Source organism: Salmo salar, chromosome 10 (assembly GCF_965601325.2).
Source record: "Salmo salar chromosome 10, fSalSal1, whole genome shotgun sequence".
Classification (NCBI taxonomy): domain Eukaryota; kingdom Metazoa; phylum Chordata; class Actinopteri; order Salmoniformes; family Salmonidae; genus Salmo; species Salmo salar.
In genome coordinates this window covers 97,958,200-97,979,823 of record NC_138300.1, presented here as the reverse complement: position 1 = coordinate 97,979,823, position 21,624 = coordinate 97,958,200, and the positions used below count along the sequence as shown (strand labels likewise).

Below are 21,624 nucleotides of genomic sequence, written 5' to 3'. Positions count from 1 at the left end.
CCTCTACCAGGAAATACTGGGCAGGGCCAGGGAGTAATCGACACATTGACCAACCAATCACACGGCTGACCTGCATTATTCTCATGCCTGGTTGGTCGGCTGAATCGATGCCTGAGAGAGTCCCTTTCACTGCTAAACGAACCCTGCTCCGGCACAGTGTTCAACAGGATTCAACACTGTATTATACATACACTCATCTGTTTAGCCTACTGTACCCAGACTACAGCTGTCTTGTTAGTGTTCTTACACACACACACACACACACACACACACACACACACACACACACACACACACACACACACACACACACACACACACACACACACACACACGGTGAGGAATTGAGGACAGGGAGATTTAGAGAAATGTATAGAGGTGTCCAGAATGTCTAAGTCCCTAGGCTAGAGAGGAAACAACAACACATCTAGACATCCCCTAAGCTTTACAAATCTTTTCTTACTTTTTTTAAAATCAAATTATTTTTAGGCATGTTGGAGTTGACCTGAACTCTTCCTGCTACCCTGTGGCTGTGTGGGCATGTAACCGGCTGCTACACACTCACTGACCTAAAGGGGAGAGGGATGGGGTACAGGGGGAGGAGGTGCACCCCGTTATAGGTCCAGGCCCCCTTCTGTGGCCCTTAGGGACTGTATTGCTACAGCTGGGCCCCTTACACTTGCCTCCCTCTGCTCCCGAACTGGTAAGGACCAGGAAGCTGAGATACTTACACACACACACACACACACACACACACACACAGATGAATGCATGTCACTGAGCTCCTTCATAGACAAAATGAGTGAGACATCAACAGCACGTAGTCCTCCTGCTTTAACCAGTCATTGACACACACACTCAGAGAGATGCCGGGCAGACAACAAACAGGAAACACAGCATTAAGATCTCTTCTGGGTGTGCATTGCTGCTGTGGATCTATGAGTGTGTGTGTGTGTGTGTGTGTGTGTGTGTGTGTGTGTGTGTGTGTGTGTGTGTGTGTGTGTGTGTGTGTTCTGACTGTAGAGGGAGATCCCTACCTGGCTTTCAAACAAAGTCTTATTGATCAGGTCCTATCGGAATCATCAGATAGTTAATCAATACATTACACTTCCTCCCAATGCTCAGAGAACAGAAGAGAGGAGAACAGGAGAGGAGAGGAAAAGAGCGGCGATGTGAACAGAGGAGAGCAGGAGAAGATGGGAAAAGAGGAGGTGTGAACATTGGAGAAGAACAGAACAGGAGAGGAGAGGAAACGAGAGGAGATGCGAACAGAAGAGAGAATCCCTGAGCGTCATTTCCGGTCACAACTTGCAGACTTGTTTACGTGCTGCTGTGCGTTTTGTTGCCAACCTTACTTTGCTACCTGACAACTTTACGTTTTTTACTTTTTAATTACCGTTTATATTTTTAGTTTTTCCCTCACTCAACTTTTTTCATTCAACTTTTTCACTCCGGAGGTTTTATCTGGACGTGGTTCGTCAGGACCTCCAACAGCCGAAGCTAAGTAACATTAACATGATGCCTTCTAATTGCAGTCGCTGTACTCATAATATACAGGAGAACGATCGCCTTACGGCAAGGATAGCTGTGCTGCAAGCCCAGCTTCAGACACAATCGTTAGGCAAGGGTAATTTCAGTGTAGGAAAGGATGAAACAGCGTCTGTGCCACCAGTAAGTACAGATAGTAACGTTAGTATAAATCCCCTCGCACGGTCCCCACAGCCGGACAACTTTCTCATGGCTTCTGGAGGGAAATGCTGTAGGAATGCTCAACCGGTGTCGCTCATTCAGCCGACAGAAACTTTCAACCGGTTCTCCCCATTAAGCAGCGAGTCGGAGTCAGAGGCCGAGCCTTCTCTAGTCTCTACTCCTCCCGTTACGGGGTCTGAGAGGCCGAAGCCTCCCACCATTAGCTCTGACAAATTGAAAACCCTAGTCATTGGCGACTCCATTACCCGCAGTATTGGACTTAAAACGAATCATCCAGCGATCGTACACTGTTTACCAGGGGGCAGGGCTACCGATGTTAAGGCTAATCTGAAGATGGTGCTGGCTAAGGCTAAAACTGGCGAGTATAGAGAGTATAGGGATATTGTTATCCACGTCGGCAACAACGATGTTGGGATGAAACAGTCAGAGGTCACCAAGCGCAACATAGCTTCAGCGTGTAAATCAGCTAGAAAGATTTGTCGGCATCGAGTAATTGTCTCTGGCCCCCTCCCAGTTAGGGGGAGTGATGAGCTCTACAGCAGAGTCTCAACTCAATCGCTTGTTTAAAACTGTTTTCTGCCCCTCCCAAAAGATAGAATTTGTAGATAATTGGCCCTCTTTCTGGGACTCACCCACAAACAGGACCAAACCTGGCCTGTTGAGGAGTGCCGGACTCCATCCTAGCTGGATGGGTGCTCTCATCTTATCTATGAACATAGACAGGGCTCTAACTCCCCTAGCTCCACAATGAAATAGGGTGCAGGCCAGGCAGCAGGCTGTGAGCCAGCCTGCCAGCTTAGTGGAGTCTGCCACTAGCATAGTCAGTGGAGTCAGCTATCCCCATTGAGACCGTGTCTGCCTCGACCTAGGTTGGGCAAAACTAAACATGGTGGTGTTCGCTTTAGCAATCTCACTACAATAAAGACCTCCTCCATTCCTGCCATTATTGAAAGAGATCGTGATACCTCACATCTCAAAATAGGGCTACTTAATGTTAGAGCCCTCACTTCAAAGGCAGTTACAGTCAATGAACTAATCACTGATCATAAACTTGATGTGATTGGCCTGACTGAAACATGGCTTAAGCCTGATGAATTACTGTGTTAAATAAGGCCTCAACTCCTGGTTACACTAGTGACCATATCCCCCGTGCATCCCGCAAAGGCAGAGGAGTTGCTAACATTTACGATAGCAAATTTCAATTTACAAAAAAAATAAAACAACGTTTTCGTCTTTTGAGCTTCTAGTCATGAAATCTATGCAGCCTATTCAATCACTTTTTATAGCTACTGTATACAGGCCTCCTGGGCCATATACAGCGTTCCTCACTGAGTTCCTTGAATTCCTTTCGGACATAGCAGATAATATTCACATTTTTGGTGACTTTAATATTCACATGGAAAAGTCCACAGACCCACTCCAAAAGGCTTTCGGAGCCATCATCGACTCAGTGGGTTTTGTCCAACATGTCTCTGGACCTACTCACTGCCACAGTCATACTCTGGACCTAGTTTTGTCCCATGGAATAAATGTTGTGGATCTTAATGTTTTTCCTCATAATCCTGGACTATCGGACCACCATTTTATTACGTTTGCAATCGCAACAAATAATCTGTTCAGACCCCAACCAAGGAGCATCAAAAGTCGTGCTATAAATTCTCAGACAACCCAAAGATTCCTTTATGGCCTTCCAGACTCCCTCTGCCTACCCAAGGACGACAGAGGACAAAAATCAGTTAACCACCTAACTGAGGAACTCAATGTAACTTTGTGCAATAGCCTAGATGCAGTTGCACCCCTAAAAACTTTTGTCATAAGAAACTAGCTCCCTGGTATACAGAAAATACACGAGCTCTGAAGCAAGCTTCCAGAAAATTGGAACGGAAATGGCGCCACACCAAACTGGAAGTCTTCCGACTAGCTTGGAAAGACAGTACCGTGCAGTATCGAAGAGCCCTCACTGCTGCTCGATCATCCTATTTTTCCAACTTAATTGAGGAAAATAAGAACAATCCGAAATTTCTTTTTGATACTGTCGCAAAGCTAACTAAAAAGCAGCATTCCCCAAGAGAGGATGGCTTTCACTTCAGCAGTAATAAATTCATGAACTTCTTTGAGGAAAAGATCATGATCATTAGAAAGCAAATTACGGACTCCTTTTTAAATCTGCATATTCCTCCAAAGCTCCGTTGTCCTGAGTCTGCACAACTCTGTCAGGACCTAGGATCAAGGGAGAAACTCAAGTGTTTTAGTACTATATCTCTTGACACAATGATGAAAATAATCATGGCCTCTAAACCTTCAAGCTGCATATTGGACCCTACTCCAACTAAACTACTGAAAGAGCTGCTTCCTGTGCTTGGCCCTCCTATGTTGAACATAATAAACGGCTCTCTATCCATCTCTCGGATGTGTACCAAACTCACTAAAAGTGGCAGTAATTAAGCTTCTCTTGAAAAAGCCAAACCTTGACCCAGAAAATATAAAAAACTATCGGCCTATATCGAATCTTCCATTCCTCTCCAAAATTTTTGAAAAAGCGGTTGCGCAGCAACTCACTGCCTTCCTGAAGACAAACAATGTATACGAAATGCTTCAGTCTGGTTTTAGACCCCATCATAGCACTGAGACGGCACTTGTGAAGGTGGTAAATTACCTTTTAATGGTGTCATACCGAGGCTCTGCATCTGTCCTCGTGCTCCTAGACCTTAGTGCTGCTTTTGATACCATCGATCACCACATTCTTTTGGAGAGATTGGAAACCCAAATTGGTCTACACGGACAAGTTCTGGCCTGGTTTAGATCTTATCCATCGGGAAGATATCAGTTTGTCTCTGAGAATGGTTTGTCCTCTGACAAATCAACTGTAAATGTTGGTGTTCCTCAAGGTTCCGTTTTAGGACCACTATTGTTTTCACTATATATTTTACCTGTTGGGGATGTCATTCAAAAACATAATGTTAACTTTCACTGCTATGTGGATGACACACAGCTGTACTTTTCAATGAAACATGGTGAAGCCCCAAAATTGCCCTCGCTAGAAGCCTGTGTTTCAGACATAAGTGGATGGCTGCAAACGTTCTACTTTTAAACTCGGACAAAACAGAGATGCTTGTTCTAGGTCCCAAGAAACAAAGAGATCTTCTGTTGAATCTGACAATTAATCTTGATGGTTGTGCAGTCGTCTCAAATAAAACTGTGAAGGACCTCGGCGTTACTCTGGACCCTGATCTCTCTTTTTACGAACATATCAAGACTGTTTCAAGGACAGCTTTTTTCCATCTATGTAACATTGTAAAAATCTGAAACTTTCTGTCCAAAAATGATGCAGAACAATTAATCCATGCTTTTGTTACTTCTAGGTTGGGCTACTGCAATGCTCTACTTTCCGGCTACATAGATAAAGCACTAAATAAACTTCAGTTAGTGCTAAATACGGCTGCTAGAATCCTGACTAGAACCGAAAAATGTGATCATATTGCTCCAGTGCTAGCTTCCCTACACTGGCTTCCTGTTAAGGCAAGGGCAGAATTCAAGGTTTTACTGCTAACCTACAAAGCATTACATACATACCTACACGTACGCTACGGTCACAAGACGCAGGCCTCCTAATTGTCCCTAGAATTTCTAAGCAAACAACTGGAGGCAGGGCTTTCTCCTATAGAGCTCAATTTTTCTGGAATGGTCTGCCTACCCATGTGAGAGACGCATACTCGCTCTCAACCTTTAAGTCTTTACTGAAGACTCATCTCTTCAGTAGGTCATATGATTGAGTGTAGTCTGGCCCAGGAGTGTGAAGGTGAACGGAAAGGCACTGGAGCAACGAACCGCCCTTGCTGTCTCTGCCTGGCCGGTTCCCCTCTCTCCACTGGGATTCTCTACCTCTTACCCTATTACAGGGGCTCAGTCACTGGCTTACTGGTGCTCTTCCATGCCGTCCCTAGGTGTAACGATCGTCCAAAGGATTAGACCGAGGGGCAGCGTGGTGAGTGTTCATCTTTATTTTAAATCGGAACACTTAATCAAAATAATAAACAAATACAAACGACCGTCCCGTCTTGCAGGCTATAACGAGCAGTACAAAATCAAGATCCCACAAACACAGGTGGAAAAAGGCTGCCTAAGTATGGCTTCCAATTAGAGACAACGATAGACACCTGCCTCTGATTGGAAACCATACCCGGCCAAAACATAGAAAATAACACATAGAATGCCCACCCCACACCCCGACCTAACAACATAGAGAAATAAACCCTCTCACTAGGAGGGGTGTCACGCCCTGACCTCTACAAGTCTGGTTCATCCTTGCGAGCAATTTCCAAAAGCCTGAAGGTACCACGTTCATCTGTACAAACAATAATACGCAAGTATAAACACCATGGGACCACGCAGCCATCATACCGCTCAGGAAGGAGACGCATTCTGTCTCCTAGAGATGAACATACTTTAGTGTGAAAAGCGCAAATCAATCCCAGAACAACAGCAAAGGACCTTGTGAAGATGCTGGAGGAAACAGGTACAACATTATCTATATCCACAGTAAAACGAGTCCTATATGGACATAACCTGAAAGGCAGCTCAGCAAGGAAGAAGCCACTGCTCTAAAACCACAATAAAAAAGCCAGACTATGGGTTGCAACTGCACATGGGGACAAAGATCGTACTTTTTGGAGAAATGTCCTCTGGTCTGTTTGAACAAAAATATAACTGTTTGGCCATAATGACCATCATTATGTTTGGAGGAAAAAGGGGGAGGCTTGCAAGCCGAAGAACACAATCCCAACCGTGAAGCACGGGGTGACAGCATCATGTTGTGGGTGTGCTTTGCTGCACTTCACAAAATAGATGGCATCATGAGGCAGGAAAATTATGTGGATATATTGAAGCAACATCTCAAGACATCAGTCAGGAAGTTAAAGCTTGGTCGCAAATGGGTCTTCCAAATGGACAATGACCTTAAGCATACTTCCAAAGTTGTGGCGAAATGGACAACAAAGTCAAGGTATTGGAGTGGCCATCACAAAGCCCTGACCTCAATCCCATAGAAAATTTGTGGGCAGAGCTGAAAAAGCGTGTGTGAGCAAGGAAGCCTAGAAACCTGACTCAGTTACACCAGCTCTGTCAGGAGGAGTGGGCCAAAATTCACCCAACTTATTGTGGGAAGCTTGTGGAAGGGTACCCGAAACGTTTGACCCAACTTAAACAATTTAAAGACAATGCTACCAAATACTAATTGAGTGTATGTAAACTTCTGACCCACTGGGAATGTGATGAAAGAAATAAAAGCTGAAATAAATAATTCTCAACTATTATTCTGACATTTCACATTGTTAAAATAAATTGGTGATTCTAACTGACCTAAGACAGGGAATTTTTATTAGGATTAAATGTCAGGAATTGTGAAAAACTGAGTATACATTTATTTGGCTAAGGTGTATGTAAACTTCCGACTTCAACTGTATGTCTCTTTGTGGTGATAATGATTTCTAATTGAAACATGTTTATGTGTGAATTTATCAAATATTCTTTTGCCATAAGATTAATTTCCCTTCTCAGTGTATAATTATGGGTGGATTGATTTGAGGATGTTTGTATTGCTGATATTGGTAGTCTTGACGGCTGGAATGCTGCCATTTGGAGCGGATATATTTAATTATCACAATCAATGTTAAAGCCCTCCATGGACTAGACTAACTCAATACATATCTACTGGGAGGGAGGAAACATACTGTACCTTCTGCCTACACCAGGCTATAAACTCTCTCTCTCTCTCTCTCTTTCACACACACTCATTCTCTCTCTTTCTCTTTAGGATGTGATTTAAATGACTAATCAATATTCATTAAGTGCTATTGTAATGAAGTCAATGAAATTGTTGCCAACTAAATACAGAGGCTTGCTTTGGTTGAGAAATTCCAGAAAATATGAGTTGGTGTGAAAGTGCTTATTGGACAAAACCCTAATTTAATTTCAGTCATGTAGTGTTTAAAATAAGATAGGATGTAATTTACAATCTTAAAATATCAATATGACTCTACGTTGAATTGTGTAGTTGATTAAACAGTGTTATTAATGCTATAATGCTGGTATCTGTTTGTTACGTTCCTCCTAAGAAGAGGTAGGTGCAGGAGTCAGGCGCAGGAGAGCAAGGAATTTCCAGAGTACAATAGTTTATTAAACGTCCCAAACACGACAACAACAGGTGGGGAAACACACCCAACGAAGTCGCCACACACAGGGAAATAAACGTAACACACGGAGGAGAAACCTCTACTCCCAAATAAACTAAACACGGTGAAACACGACCGTGAGGAAAAAAACCCTGTGGCACAAACACGCCCCCCTAGCAGAGCAACAACAGCAAATAATCCCCCACAAACACGCCCCCCTAGCAGAGCAACAACAGCAAATAATCCCCCACAAACACGCCCCCCTAGCAGAGCAACAACAGCAAATAATCCCCCACAAACACGCCCCCCTAGCAGAGCAACAACAGCAAATAATCCCCCACAAACACGCCCCCCTAGCAGAGCAACAACAGCAAATAATCCCCCACAAACACGCCCCCCTAGCAGAGCAACAACAGCAAATAATCCCCCACAAACACGCCCCCCTAGCAGAGCAACAACAGCAAATAATCCCCCACAAACACGCCCCCCTAGCAGAGCAACAACAGCAAATAATCCCCCACAAACACGCCCCCCTAGCAGAGCAACAACAGCAAATAATCCCCCACAAACACGCCCCCCCAGCAGAGCAACAACAGCAAATAATCCCCCACAAACACGCCCCCCCAGCAGAGCAACAACAGCAAATAATCCCCCACAAACACGCCCCCCCAGCAGAGCAACAACAGCAAATAATCCCCCACAAACACGCCCCCCTAGCAGAGCAACAACAGCAAACAATCCCCCACAAACACGCCCCCCCAGCAGAGCAACAACAGCAAATAATCCCCCACAAAGAATAGCAGGCAACGGAGGTTAATAAACCCACCGTAATCAACTAATAGGACACAGGTGTAAACAAATCAGACAGACACAAACGAAAATGAAAAACGGATCATTGGCAGCTGCTCCAGCTTCAACTGTTCTGCCTGTGGCTATGGAACCATGACCTGTTCACCGGACGTGCTACCTGTCCCAGACCTGCTGTTTTGGACTCTCTCTCTCTCTACCGCACCTGCTGTCTCTAACTCTGAATGATCGTCTATGAAAAGCCAACTGACATTTACTCCTGAGGTGCTGACCTGTTGCACCCTCTACAACCACTGTGATTATTATTATCTGACTCTGCTGGTCATCTATGAACGTTTGAACATCTTGGCCATGTTCTGTTATAATCTCCACCCGGCACAGCCAGAAGAGGACTGGCCACCGCTCAGAGCCTGGTTCCTCTCTGGGTTTCTCCCAAGATTCCTGTCTTTCTAGGGAGTTTTTCCTAGCCACCGTGCTTCTACATCTGCATTGCTTGCTGTTTGGGGTTTTAGGCTGGGTTTCTATATATTTATCAATAAATGTGACTGTCTAATGGGGATATTACACTTACAGATTGAGGCCTGACTGTGTGTGTGTGTGTGTGTGTGTGTGTGTGTGTGTGTGTGTGTGTGTGTGCGCGCGCGCATGCGTGCGTGCATTGGGGTGTGGCCCGAAACCGTCAGTGTGTGTGCTTGTGTGTCTGCCTGTGTTCGTGTGTGTGTGCGCTTGTGGCTGCGTTTGTGTGTGTGGTGTATCTATGTGTGTGTGTGTGTGTGTGTGTGTGTGGCCGTTGGCGTTGGTGTTTACTGCAGTGGGATTGTCCCCTGTAGCTGTGTCGGCTGCTTCTCTATCTGACATGTAAATACCTGTGGTGGAACAGCACATCACCACCTATACCTTAACCAGGCTCAGACCCAACACTTACACAGACTGTCTGGCAATACAATGTCTCCTCAATGAAATGATCAGCTTCACCATGTAATACCTTTGAAATCTAGCCCCATGCAAAATAAAGAGAGGAAAGAGTGTGTGTGTGTGTGTGAGAGTGTGTGAGCGTGCGCACATATGTGTGAGGTTGAGGTTGGTGAGAATATTCTAGAGGAGCCCATATGTTTAGTCCCAGGGTGTTCTGGCACTTCTTGTACAGGCTGCGTCTAACACTGCTATGTGGCAGTGTATGTATTTGAGGCTGGAGAATATTCTATAGAAATGAACATGTAAACATTCAATATACTGAGACCAAAAAATAATTCTGAGATGCAAATGCTTGGCCTGTAGTTAACGTTCCCTTGGATCACACATAAACTCAGCAACAAAAGAAACGTCCCTTTTTCAGGACCCTGTCTTTCAAAGATAATTCGTAAATATCCAAATAACTTCACAGATCTTCATTGTAAAGGGTTTAGACACTGTTTCCCATGCTTATTCAATGAACCATAAACAACTAATGAACATGCACCTGTGGAACGGTCATTTAGACACTAACAGCTTACAGACGGTAGGCAATTATGGTCACAGTTATGAAAACTTGGGACACTAAAGAGGCCTTTCTACTGACTCTGAAAAACACCAAAAGAAAGATGCCCAGGGTCCCTGCTGATCTGCGTGAACGTGCCAATAAATTGCAATGTCCGTACAGTGAGACGCCTAAGACAGCGCTACAGGGAGACAGGACGGACGGCTGATCATCCTCGCAGTGGTAGACCACGTGTAACAACACCTGCACAGGATCGGTACATCCGAACATCACAGCTGCGGGACAGGTACAGGATGGCAACAACAACTGCCCGAGTTACACCAGGAATGCACAATCCCTCCATCAGTGCTCAGACTGTCCGCAATAGGCTGAGAGAGGCTGGACTGAGGGCTTGTATGCCTGTTGTAAGGCAGGTCCTCACCAGACATCACCAGCAACAACGTCGCCTATGGGCACAAACCCACCATTGCTGGACCAGACAGGACTGGCAAAAAGTGCTCTTCACTGAAGAGTCGCGGTTTTGTATCACCAGGGGTGATGGTTGGATTCGCGTTTATTGTCGAAGGAATGAGCGTTACACTGAGGCCTGTACTCTGGAGCGGGATCGATTTGGAGGTGGAGGGTCCGTCATGGTCTGGGGCGGCAATCTCAACGCTGTGCGTTACAGGGAAGACATCCTCCTCCCTCATGTACATTTACATTTTAGTCATTTAGCAGACGCTCTTATCCAGAGCGACTTACAGTAGTGAATGCATACATTTCATACGTTTTATACATTTTTTCTCCGTACTGTAGTAACCTTCCTGCAGGCTCATCCTGACAGGACCCTTCAGCATGACAATGCCGCTGGCCATACTGCTCGTTCTGTGTGTGATTTCCTGCAAGACAGGAATGTCAGTGTTCTGCCATGGCCAGCGAGGAGCCCGGATCTCAGTCCCATTGAGCACATCTGGGACCTGTTGGATCGAGGGCTAGGGCCATTCCCCCCAGAGATTTTGACACCCCCTTTGTTCAGGGACACATTATTCAATTTCTGTTAGTCACATTTCTGTGGAACTTGTTCAGTTTATGTCTCAGTTGTTGAATCTTCCTATGTTCTGTGGCAAACCTCTTCAAAGTTAGGAGCGTTTGTCACAAATTAAGTGGGAAACTGTCACCAAAGTCAGCCCAGAATGAAAGTTCTTTCGAACATGACAGTACCTGTGTGTTTGTTTCGCTGTCCTGGTCCACCCAGGCCGCAGGTAAGGTCAAGGATAGCAGGGTTCGGTACACAAATCTGGTTCTCGGTAGGTCCAGGTCTAAACGCCAACAGGTAAGTCCAAAACAGTCCAGCTCGTACACGGTAAATCCAGCCAATGTAGATTGTCTCTTTCTCTATGGTTCATAGATCCTTCCCGCCCTCTCTCTCTCTTCCTGGTTTTTCTTGACCTTTTATCTGTGGGTCGGCTCCACCTTCTGAGGGTTCCCCTTGCTTCTGGGAATTGTAGTTTTGGCAGTCGGCCATTTTGTGACCTGTAGTTCTGATCGGGGTGGCCATTTTAGTGATCGGGCAGAGCCCGTTTATTAGTTCTGCCCTCACATATCTGCCATTTATCACTCGACCCCCTTCTTTGCCACAGTTCATACAAATATTTACACATGTTAAGTTTGCTGAAAATAAACGCAGTTGACAGTGAGAGGACGTTTCTTTTTTTTGCTGACTTTAGAAACACTGTCAAATAAAAACGAATCAGAGAACACTTCCTTCCTCAAGCTCCAACAGAACCAACATTTTTTCTCCCTAGCTATATTATTTCTCCCTAGCCATATTATTTCCCCCTAGCTTTATGATTTCACCTTAGCTATATTATTTCTACCTAGCTATATTATTTCCCCTTAGCTATATTATTTCTCCCTAGCTATATTATTTCCCCCTAGCTATATGATTTCCCCTTAGCAATATTATTTCTCCCTAGCTATATTATTTCCCCTTAGCTATATTATTTCTCCCTAGCTATATTATTTCTCCCTAGCTATATTATTTCCCCCTAGCTATATTATTTCTCCCTAGCTATATTATTTCCCCTTAGCTACATTATTTCCCCCAGCTACATCATTTCCCCTAGCTATATTATTTCCCCCTAGCTATATGATTTCCCCCTAGCTATATGATTTTCCCCTAGCTATATTATTTCCCCCTAGCTACATTATTTCATCTAGCAATATTATTTCTCCCTAGCTATATTATTTCCCCCTAGCTATATTATTTCCCCCTAGCTATATTATTTCCCCCTAGCTATATTATTTCCCCCTAGCTATATTATTTCCCCCTTAGCTATATTATTTCCTCCTAGCTACATTATTTGCCCATAGCTATATTATTTTCCCGAGCTATATTATTTCTCCTTAGCTATATGATTTCCCACTAGCTATATTATTTCCCGCCCAACCTATATTATTTCCCCCTAGCTACATTATTTCTCCCTAGCTATATTATTTCCCCTTAGCTATATTATTTCTCCCTAGCTACATTATTTCTCTCTAGCTATAATATTTCCCCCTAGCTATATTATTTCTCCCTAGCTAAATTATTTCTCCCTAGATATAATATTTCCCCCTAGCTATATTATTTCCCCCTAGCTATATTATTTCCCCATAGCTACATTATTTCTCCCTAGCTATATTATTCCCCCAGCTATGTTATTTCTCCCTAGCTATATTATTTCCCCCTAGCATTTAATTTCCCCCTAGCTATATTATTTTCCCCCAACCGATATTATTTCCCCCTAGCTACATTATTTCTCCCAAGCTACATTATTTCTCCCTAGCTATATTATTCACCCAGCTATATTATTTCTCCCTAGATATATTATTTCCCCCTAGCGATTTTATTTCCCCCTAGCTATATTATTTTCCCCGCAATCTATATTATTTCCTCCTTGCTATGTTATTTTCCCCCCAACCTATATTATTTCCCCCTAGCTACATTATTTCTCCCTAGCTATATTATTTCCCCCTAGCTATATTATTCCCCCAGCTATATTATTTCTCCATAGCTACATTATATCTCCCTAGCTACATTATTTCTCCCTAGCTATATTATTCCCCCAGCTATATTATCTCCCCCAACCTATATTATTTCCCCGTAGCTACATTATATCTCCCTAGCTATATTTCCCCTTAGCTATATTATTTTCCTCTACCTACATTATTTCTCCCTAGCTACATTATTTCTCCATAGCTATATTATTTCCCCCAACCTATATTATTTCCCCCTAGCTACATTATTTTTCCCTAGCTATATTATTTCCCCCCCAACCTATATTATTTTCCCCTATCTACATTATTTCTCCCTAGCTACATTATTTCTCCCTAGCTATATTATTTCCCCCCAAACTAAATTATTTCCCCCTAGCTATATTATTTCCCCCAACCTTTAATATTTCCCCCTAGCACATTATTTCTCCCTAGCTACATTATTTCTCACCAGCTATATTATTTCCACCCCCCACCTATATTATTTCCCCCTAGCTACATTACTTCTCCCTAGCTACATTATTTCTCCCTAGCTATATTATTTCCCCCAACCTATATTATTTCCCCCTAGCTATATTATTTCCCCCCCAACCTATATTATTTCCCCCTAGCTACATTATTTCTCCCTAGCTACATCATTTCTCCCTAGCTATATTATTTCCCCCCCAACCTATATTATTTCTCCCAAGCTATATTATTTCTCCCTAGCTATATTATTTCCCCCTACCTATATTATTTCTCCCTAGCTATATTATTTCCCCCCAACCTATATTATTTCCTCCCAGCTACATTATTTCCCCCTAGCTACATTATTTCTTCCTAGCTACATTATTTCTCCCTAGCTATATTATTTCCCCCAACGTATATTAATTCCCCCTAGCTACATTATTTCTCCCTAGCTATATTATTTCCCCCAACCTATATTATTTCTCCCTAGCTATATTATTTCTCCCTAGCTATATTATTTCCCCCTACCTATATTATTTCTCCCTACCAATATTATTTTCCACCCCAACCTATATTATTTCCCCCGAAGCTATATTATTTCCCCCTAGCTACATTATTTCTCCCTAGCTACATTATTTCTCCTTAGCTATATTATTTCCCCCAACCTATATTATTTCCCCCTAGCTACATTATTTCTCCCTAGCTATATTATTTCCCCCCGAACCCCCTAGCTACTTATTTCCCCGCTACCCCCCCCCCCCCGCTACATTATTTCTCCCTAGCTACATTTTTTCTCCCTAGCTATATTATTTCCCCCCAATCTACATTATTTCTCCCTAGCTATATTATTTCCCCCCAACCTATATTATTTCCCCCTAGCTACATTATTTCTCCCTAGCTACATTATTTCTCCCTAGCTATATTATTTCCACCAACCTAAATTATTTCCCCCTAGCTACATTATTTCTCCCAAGCTACATTATTTCTCCCTAGCTATATTATTTCCCCCCAACCTAAATTATTTCCCCCTAGCTATATTATTTCCCCCCAACCTATATTTTTTCCCCCTAGCACATTATTTCTCCCTAGCTACATTATTTCTCACCAGCTATATTATTTCCACCCCCCCACCTATATTATTTCCCCCTAGCTACATTACTTCTCCCTAGCTACATTATTTCTCCCTAGCTATATTATTTTCCCCAACCTATATTATTTCCCCCTAGCTATTTTATTTCCCCCCCAACCTATATTATTTCCCCCTAGCTACATTATTTCTCCCTAGCTACATTATTTCTCCCTAGCTACATTATTTCTCCCTAGTTACATTATTTCCCCCTAGCTACATTATTTCCACCCAACCTATATTATTTCCCCCTAGCTACATTATTTCTCCCTAGCTATATTATTTCCCTCTAGCTATATTATTTCCCCCTAGCTACATTATTTCTCCCCAGCTACATTATTTCTCCCTCGCTATATTATTTCCCCCCAACCTATATTATTTCCCCCTAGCTACATTATGTCTCCCTAGCTACATTATTTCTCCATAGCTATATTAATTCCCCCCCAACCTATATTATTTCTCCCTAGCTATATTATTTCCCCCTAGCTACATTATTTCTCCCAAGCTACATTATTTCTCCCTAGCTATATTATTTCCCCCAACCTAAATTATTTCCCCCTAGCTATATTATTTCCCCCCAACCTATATTATTTCCCCCTAGCACATTATTTCTCCCTAGATACATTATTTCTCACCAGCTATATTATTTCCACCCCCCACCTATATTATTTCCCCCTAGCTACATTACTTCTCCCTAGCTACATTATTTCTCCCTAGCTATATTATTTCCCCCAACCTATATTATTTCCCCCTAGCTATATTATTTCCCCCCCAACCTATATCATTTCCCCCTAGCTACATTATTTCTCCCTAGCTACATTATTTCTCCCTAGCTACATTATTTCTCCCTAGTTACATTATTTCCCCCTAGCTACATTATTTCCACCCAACCTATATTATTTCCCCCTAGCTACATTATTTCTCCCTAGCTATATTATTTCCCCCTAGCTATATTATTTCCCCCTAGCTACATTATTTCTCCCCAGCTACATTATTTCTCCCTCGCTATATTATTTCCCCCCAACCTATATTATTTCCCCCTAGCTACATTATGTCTCCCTAGCTACATTATTTCTCCATAGCTATATTAATTCCCCCCCAACCTATATTATTTCTCCCTAGCTATATTATTTCCCCCTAGCTACATTATTTCTCCCTAGCTACATTATTTCTCCATAGCTATATTATTTCCCCCAACCTATATTATTTCCCCCTTGCTACATTATTTTTCCCTAGCTATATTATTTCCCCCCACTTATATTATTTTCCCCTAGCTACATTATTTCTCCCTAGCTACATTATTTCTCCCTAGCTATATTATTTCCCCCTACCTATATTATTTCCCCCTAGCTATATTATTTCCCCCCAACCTATATTATTTCCCCCTAGCACATTATTTCTCCCTAGCTACATTATTTCTCCCTAGCTATATTATTTCCCCCCCAACCTATATTATTTCCCCCTAGCTACATTACTTCTCCCTAGCTACATTATTTCTCCCTAGCTATATTATTTCCCCCAACCTATATTATTTCCCCCTAGCTATATTATTTCCCCCCAACCTATATTATTTCCCCCTAGCTACATTATTTCTCCCTAGCTAAATCATTTCTCCCTAGCTATATTATTTCCCCCCCAACCTATATTATTTCTCCCAAGCTATATTATTTCTCCCTAGCTATATTATTTCCCCCTACCTATATTATTTCTCCCTAGCTATATTATTTCCCCCCCAACCTATATTATTTCCCCCAACCTATATTATTTCCCCCTAGCTACATTATTTCTCCCTAGCTATATTATTTCCCCCAACCTATATTATTTCTCCCTAGCAATATTATTTTCCACCCCAACCTATATTATTTCTCCCGAAGCTATATTATTTCCCCCTAGCTACATTATTTCTCCCTAGCTACATTATTTCTCCCTAGCTATATTATTTCCCCCAACCTATATTATTTCCCCCTAGCTACATTATTTCTCCCTAGCTACATTATTTCTCCCTCGCTATATTATTTCCCCCCAATCTACATTATTTCTCCCTAGCTATATTATTTCCCCCAACCTATATTATTTCCCCCTAGCTACATTATTTCTCCCTAGCTATATTATTTCCCCCCAACCTATATTATTTCCCCCTAGCTACAATATTTCTCCCTAGCTACATTATTTCTCCCTAGCTATATTATTTCCCCCAAACTATATTATTTCCCCCTAGCTATATTATTTACCCCCCAACCTATATTATTTCTCCCTAGCTACATTATTTCTCCCTAGCTACATTATTTCTCCCTAACTACATTATTTTCCCCTAGCTACATTATTTCCACCCAACCTATATTATTTCCCCCTAGCTACATTATTTCTCCCTAGCTATATTATTTCCCCCAAACTATATTATTTCCCCCTAGCTATATTATTTACCCCCAACCTATATTATTTCTCCCTAGCTACATTATTTCTCCCTAGCTACATTATTTCTCCCTAACTACATTATTTTCCCCTAGCTACATTATTTCCACCCAACCTATATTATTTCCCCCTAGCTACATTATTTCTCCCTAGCTATATTATTTCCCCCGCTATATTATTTCCCCCTAGCTACATTATTTCTCCCTAGCTACATTATTTCTCCCTAGCTATATTATTTCCCCCCCAACCTATATTATTTCCTCCTAGCTACATTATTTCCCCCTAGCTACATTATTTCTTCCTAGCTACATTATTTCTCCCTAGCTATATTATTTCCCCCAACCTATATTATTTCTCCCTAGCTATATTATTTCTCCCTAGCTACATTATTTCTCCCTAGCTATATTATTTCCCCCTAGCGATTTTATTTCCCCCTAGCTATATTATTTTCCCCGCAATCTATATTATTTCCTCCTTGCTATGTTATTTTCCCCCCAACCTATATTATTTCCCCCTAGCTACATTAGTTCTCCCTAGCTACATTATTTCTCCCTAGCTACATTATTTCTCCCTAGCTATATTATTTCCCCCTAGCTATATTATTCCCCCAGCTATATTATTTCTCCATAGCTACATTATATCTCCCTAGCTACATTATTTCTCCCTAGCTATATTATTCCCCCAGCTATATTATCTCCCCCAACCTATATTATTTCCCCGTAGCTACATTATATCTCCCTAGCTATATTTCCCCTTAGCTATATTATTTTCCTCTACCTACATTATTTCTCCCTAGCTACATTATTTCTCCATAGCTATATTATTTCCCGCTAGCTACATTATTTTTCCCTAGCTATATTATTTCCCCCCCAACCTATATTATTTTCCCCTAGCTACATTATTTCTCCCTAGCTACATTATTTTTCCCTAGCTATATTATTTCCCCCCAAACGAAATTATTTCCACCTAGCTATATTATTTCCCCCCAACCTATATTATTTCCCCCTAGCACATTATTTCTCCCTAGCTACATTATTTCTCACCAGCTATATTATTTCCACCCCCCCCACCTATATTATTTCCCCCTAGCTACATTACTTCTCCCTAGCTACATTATTTCTCCCTAGCTATATTATTTCCCCCAACCTATATTATTTCCCCCTAGCTATATTATTTCCCCACCAACCTATATTATTTCCCCCTAGCTACATTATTTCTCCCTAGCTACATCATTTCTCCCTAGCTATATTATTTCCCCCCCAACCTATATTATTTCTCCCAAGATATATTATTTCTCCCTAGCTATATTATTTCCCCCTACCTATATTATTTCTCCATAGCTATATTATTTCCCCCCCAACCTATATTATTTCCTCCCAGCTACATTATTTCCCCCTAGCTACATTATTTCTTCCTAGCTACATTATTTCTCCCTAGCTATATTATTTACCCCAACGTATATTAATTCCCCCTAGCTACATTATTTCTCCCTAGCTATATTATTTCCCCCAACCTATATTATTTCTCCCTAGCTATATTATTTCTCCCTAGCTATATTATTTCCCCCTACCTATATTATTTCTCCCTACCAATATTATTTTCCACCCCAACCTATATTATTTCCCCCGAAGCTATATTATTTCCCCCTAGCTACATTATTTCTCCCTAGCTACATTATTTCTCCTTAGCTATATTATTTCCCCCAACCTATATTATTTCCCCCTAGCTACATTATTTCTCCCTAGCTATATTATTTCCCCCAACCTATATTATTTCCCCCTAGCTACATTATTTCTCCCTAGCTATATTATTTCCCCCCAATCTACATTATTTCTCCCTAGCTATATTATTTACCCCAACCTGTATTATTTCCCCCTAGCTACATTATTTCTCCCTAGCTATATTATTTCCCCCCAACCTATATTATTTCCCCCCTAGCTACATTATTTCTCCCTAGCTACATTATTTCTCCCTTGCTATATTATTTCCCCCCAATCTATATTATTTCCCCCTAGCTATGTTATTTACCCCCCAACCTATATTATTTCCCCCTAGCTACATTATTTCTCCCTAGCTACATTATTTCTCCCTAGCTATATTATTTCCACCAACCTACATTATTTCCCCCTAGCTACATTATTTCTCCCAAGCTACATTATTTCTCCCTAGCTATATTATTTCCCCCCAACCTAAATTATTTCCCCCTAGCTATATTATTTCCCCCCAACCTATATTATTTCCCCCTAGCACATTATTTCTCCCTAGATACATTATTTCTCACCAGCTATATTATTTCCACCCCCCCACCTATATTATTTCCCCCTAGCTACATTACTTCTCCCTAGCTACATTATTTCTCCCTAGCTATATTATTTCCCCCTAGCTACATTATTTCTCCCCAGCTACATTATTTCTCCCTCGCTATATTATTTCCCCCCAACCTATATTATTTCCCCCTAGCTACATTATGTCTCCCTAGCTACATTATTTCTCCATAGCTATATTAATTCCCCCCCAACCTATATTATTTCTCCCTAGCTATATTATTTCCCCCTAGCTACATTATTTCTCCCAAGCTACATTATTTCTCCCTAGCTATATTATTTCCCCCCAACCTAAATTATTTCCCCCTAGCTATATTATTTCCCCCCAACCTATATTATTTCCCCCTAGCACATTATTTCTCCCTAGATACATTATTTCTCACCAGCTATATTATTTCCACCCCCCCACCTATATTATTTCCCCCTAGCTACATTACTTCTCCCTAGCTACATTATTTCTCCCTAGCTATATTATTTCCCCCAACCTATATTATTTCCCCCTAGCTATATTATTTCCCCCCCAACCTATATTATTTCCCCCTAGCTACATTATTTCTCCCTAGCTACATTATTTCTCCCTAGCTACATTATTTCTCCCTAGTTACATTATTTCCCCCTAGCTACATTATTTCCACCCAACCTATATTATTTCCCCCTAGCTACATTATTTCTCCCTAGCTATATTATTTCCCCCTAGCTATATTATTTCCCCCTAGCTACATTATTTCTCCCCAGCTACATTATTTCTCCCTCGCTATATTATTTCCCCCCAACCTATATTATTTCCCCCTAGCTACATTATGTCTCCCTAGCTACATTATTTCTCCATAGCTATATTAATTCCCCCCCAACCTATATTATTTCTCCCTAGCTATATTATTTCCCCCTAGCTACATTATTTGTCCCTAGCTACATTATTTCTCCATAGCTATATTATTTCCCCCAACCTATATTATTTCCCCCTTGCTACATTATTTTTCCCTAGCTATATTATTTCCCCCCACTTATATTATTTTCCCCTAGCTACATTATTTCTCCCTAGCTACATTATTTCTCCCTAGCTATATTATTTCCCCCTACCTATATTATTTCCCCCTAGCTATATTATTTCCCCCCAACCTATATTATTTCCCCCTAGCACATTATTTCTCCCTAGCTACATTATTTCTCCCTAGCTATATTATTTCCCCCCCAACCTATATTATTTCCCCCTAGCTACATTACTTCTCCCTAGCTACATTATTTCTCCCTAGCTATATTATTTCCCCCAACCTATATTATTTCCCCCTAGCTATATTATTTCCCCCCAACCTATATTATTTCCCCCTAGCTACATTATTTCTCCCTAGCTACATCATTTCTCCCTAGCTATATTATTTCCCCCCCAACCTATATTATTTCTCCCAAGCTATATTATTTCTCCCTAGCTATATTATTTCCCCCTACCTATATTATTTCTCCCTAGCTATATTATTTCCCCCCCAACCTATATTATTTCCCCCAACCTATATTATTTCCCCCTAGCTACATTATTTCTCCCTAGCTATATTATTTCCCCCAACCTATATTATTTCTCCCTAGCAATATTATTTTCCACCCCAACCTATATTATTTCTCCCGAAGCTATATTATTTCCCCCTAGCTACATTATTTCTCCCTAGCTACATTATTTCTCCCTAGCTATATTATTTCCCCCAACCTATATTATTTCCCCCTAGCTACATTATTTCTCCCTAGCTACATTATTTCTCCCTCGCTATATTATTTCCCCCAATCTACATTATTTCTCCCTAGCTATATTATTTCCCCCAACCTATATTATTTCCCCCTAGCTACATTATTTCTCCCTAGCTATATTATTTCCCCCCAACCTATATTATTTCCCCCTAGCTACAATATTTCTCCCTAGCTACATTATTTCTCCCTAGCTATATTATTTCCCCCAACCTATATTATTTCCCCCTAGCTATATTATTTACCCCCCAACCTATATTATTTCTCCCTAGCTACATTATTTCTCCCTAGCTACATTATTTCTCCCTAACTACATTATTTTCCCCTAGCTACATTATTTCCACCCAACCTATATTATTTCCCCCTAGCTACATTATTTCTCCCTAGCTATATTATTTCCCC

The 21,624-nt window shown here is 41.5% G+C and overlaps 1 protein-coding gene across 1 annotated transcript in view; it reads right to left on the bottom strand.

Moving 5' to 3' along the window:
- The window catches only part of LOC106561266 (transcription factor Maf), a 214,132-nt gene that overhangs the window by 7,717 nt on the left and 184,791 nt on the right, over positions 1–21,624 (bottom strand). The window lies entirely within an intron of this gene.